The sequence below is a fragment of the Monopterus albus genome, unplaced genomic scaffold (assembly GCF_001952655.1).
Source record: "Monopterus albus unplaced genomic scaffold, M_albus_1.0 scaffold18.1, whole genome shotgun sequence".
Taxonomy (NCBI): Eukaryota; Metazoa; Chordata; class Actinopteri; order Synbranchiformes; family Synbranchidae; genus Monopterus; species Monopterus albus.
The window spans coordinates 5170568-5173759 of record NW_018127898.1 but is presented as its reverse complement, the minus strand read 5'-3'; positions in this window follow the sequence as shown (position 1 = coordinate 5173759).

Sequence of the window (3192 nt, the reverse complement as noted above, 5' to 3'; positions counted from 1 at the left end):
AGAGAGAGAGAGGGAGTCCAGAGTCCTGACTGAGAGAATACATTAACTATCTAGCTAGATGCATATACAGTAAGTATAATGGGATGCTTTAGCTATCCCAGTTTCGTTTCAGGAGGCAGACACCTCTACTTTTCAGATTAGGTTTAAAACGTTCAGTTTAGTGACGGCTGGCTAAGGGTCACCTGAGCCAGCCCTTAGTTATGCTGCTATTGTCCTAGACTGCTGGGAACCTTCCATTGTCCATTGAGCTCCTCCTGTCTCCTCTCTTCACTTTCCATGCATTTATATTGCATATCATTAACTTTGCCTGTCCCCTATCTCTTGTAGTCTGTGTTCTCTCCTCTCTCCCCCTGTACCTTTTGTGGCAGGTACTAGTTTTTTCGTTTCCCCTGACGTCATCCTAGTGGTGGAATCAAATCTGACTTTTGATTACTACATAAATTCAATACCCTCTCTAAATTTTAACATCTCATTATGCCAGCAACCTAATTTTTATAGACCTGGCATATTTTTGACCTCTGCTTATTGCTGTATTCCCTGTGTTGCAGGATTAGATGTGGATGATTCTGCTGACAGTGAAAGGGATGGTGAGGAGACACGGGAGATCAGCAGGACTCCTGTATTTTCAAGCATCGCTGCTTCCCCAGGCTCACTCTCAGAGTCACTCTCACAGAGACACCCAAAGGACCTGGAAACCAAATCATGTGCGAACAGAAATAGAAAAAGCAGGGTAAAGAGCAGCTCAAGGTTCATGTTTCTGGATAACAGTTTGTCAGATGAGGAAGAGGCAGATGACACAGAAAAGAGTGTAAAAGGACTGAACCCATCTAGTAAGCAAAACTGGAGTGCCCATCAGTCTAAAGAGACAGAAAAAAGAGGGAGTAATCACATGGCTGCAGAGCAGGATTCTTTACTTGCTCCACAAAGCACATCTTCTGAGAATTCATGGACATGTCCTTTAACCTTGGATGAACTTTCCCCATCTCCCATTGACAGAAAAATGGAGGAGTCCTCAAGTCCACAGCCTGCTGGTCAGCCCTCGGGTCCAGACAAATCTCCAGTTAAATCCAAGAATTGTTCAGGCATGATTCTCAAATTGAGGAGGATGTTTAGTGAAGGTCTTAAAAGAAAAAAGGCCCACTACAAAGCAGTATCTGACTCTGGGACAGTTACCGATCCTTCCCTCTCACAGACTGATAGGAAAGAAGAGACAAGTAGTGAGAAGGACCTTCACACGACAACACCCCAACTAACCCATAGGTTGCAGAGAATGGAAAGCTTTTCTCATGCCTCAAGACCCCTCAAAAGCTCTTCTAAAGGAAAACGCAGATCACTCTTAAAGATCAAATACTGTCCCTACCTGTCCGCCTGCCACAGCGCTGAACACAGAAGGCGATGGGTCCTGCGTTCGGCTGTCCAAAGAGCTCGGCGGGCCATGAGCTTCTACTACCCAGACTTGGTAGGAAAGAGAATCTACCATCTGTATGAAGAAGTTGACAAATCAGAAGTGTGGTACAGGGGAGAGGTGCTGGGTATCCACGAGGCCCACACCAACCCTCTAAAGACTATATTTGAGGTCAGGTATGACAGCGAGCCAGAGTGGAAATACTACCTAGAGCTGCTAATAGACTATAAAAAAGGCTGGCTCAAAATCGATGACTAGTTGTTATGCCAGATTTGCTTTTGGTCACCTCGGAGCACCAAACTGTAGTTAGTAGTTACTTGCAAACAGGCTGATAATCCCTCAGTACCTGTCTACTGTCCTCATGAATGAAGTCAGACTGGATTTTTTTTATTTTTTGGAAATGTCAGCTGCAGATTTTATCACTTGAGAGCAACACTGCAGTCTTCTTTAGGCATGAACTATAGTCCATATGCATTATCCTGTAGATACTTTTTCAGCTACTTTTTTTTTGCTTTATTCACCTATTAGAATGTGGTTAGGGGAATGAAATGTCCTGACTTTATCGTGCTTAATTTAAAAGACTGAAAAATCAACAGACCCTTAGTTGTTTTTTTTTTATATATATAACTTGTAAGCAACTATGAAGTCATGTATTTATTGTTTAATTCACCCTTGTCCACTTTTCTGGTTGTCATTCTGAGTGAAGCTAGTGACTGGCCTCTTAATTTTGCTGTTAGAAAACAAGTGAGCAAGTGTTATGAAGACAGGGTTTCACTTTCAAACTGTGCAAGCCACATGTACATAAATTTACAGAAATAGTCCATCTTGTATTTCACTATGGTAGACTTTGTGTTTCACTGTACCAAGCTTCTCATGAGGACTTGTGTTCCCATATCATAGTTTGTTTTTTTTAATGAATTTTAAATTTTCACCTTTTTAAAATAAAATTGTATAATTTTTCTAGACTGCTGCAGACTGAACTGTTAAAACCTTATTCTTACTGTTGTCTTAAATGTTTGTAATGATTCCATACTTCACGTTGTGCTTTTGAAATAATGTTTCCCAAAAACACCAGGATACAGCAGCAACTAACCGCGTATGAGGAAACTGAAGAATCAGTTAAGTTTCGATTCCTCGACTTTCAGCTTTCTTCCTCGGAAAAAAATAAATAGAAACGGGGCGGTTGTCGCACATAGGGTCATAAAGGAAAAACAGTTTGACACGAAGGACAGGTGGCCGTGTATTGATTAATGCAGAAACACTGAAACACAAATCCAGCCTATGCGCAGACAAGCAGTAGACACGTTACATATAAATACGTTTGATTACATTGCAGATTCATATCAATAATAAAAAATGAAAATATCACGTACACTATTAATAGGGTGTATATTATGATTAAACTATTGATCCCTGGGGACAGTTCACAAGCTACCCAGCAGCATGTAGCCTAAATATAATGAATCAATTTTTACTGTTTTTTTTTTAAGTTGTTAGGTATTTTTAGTCAGATAGATATTGGATAGATACTTTATGTATTAGAAATGTTTAGTGGAGATAGGATGTCTAGTTAGACTGTTAAATGCTTAGTCATGCTTATGAGTTTCTACAGGGTACATCTGGTCAAGGATAACTAGAGAAAAGTTGATGACTGTCAGCAGACAGGGTGTTAATATTATTATAATGACGTGTATAACTGTAGCCTTAGCCATAATATGTTCTTATGTTTAAGACACGACATGTTACTAGAGGTCGTGTGAGAATGTTTTTAGTTACACACCACTTAA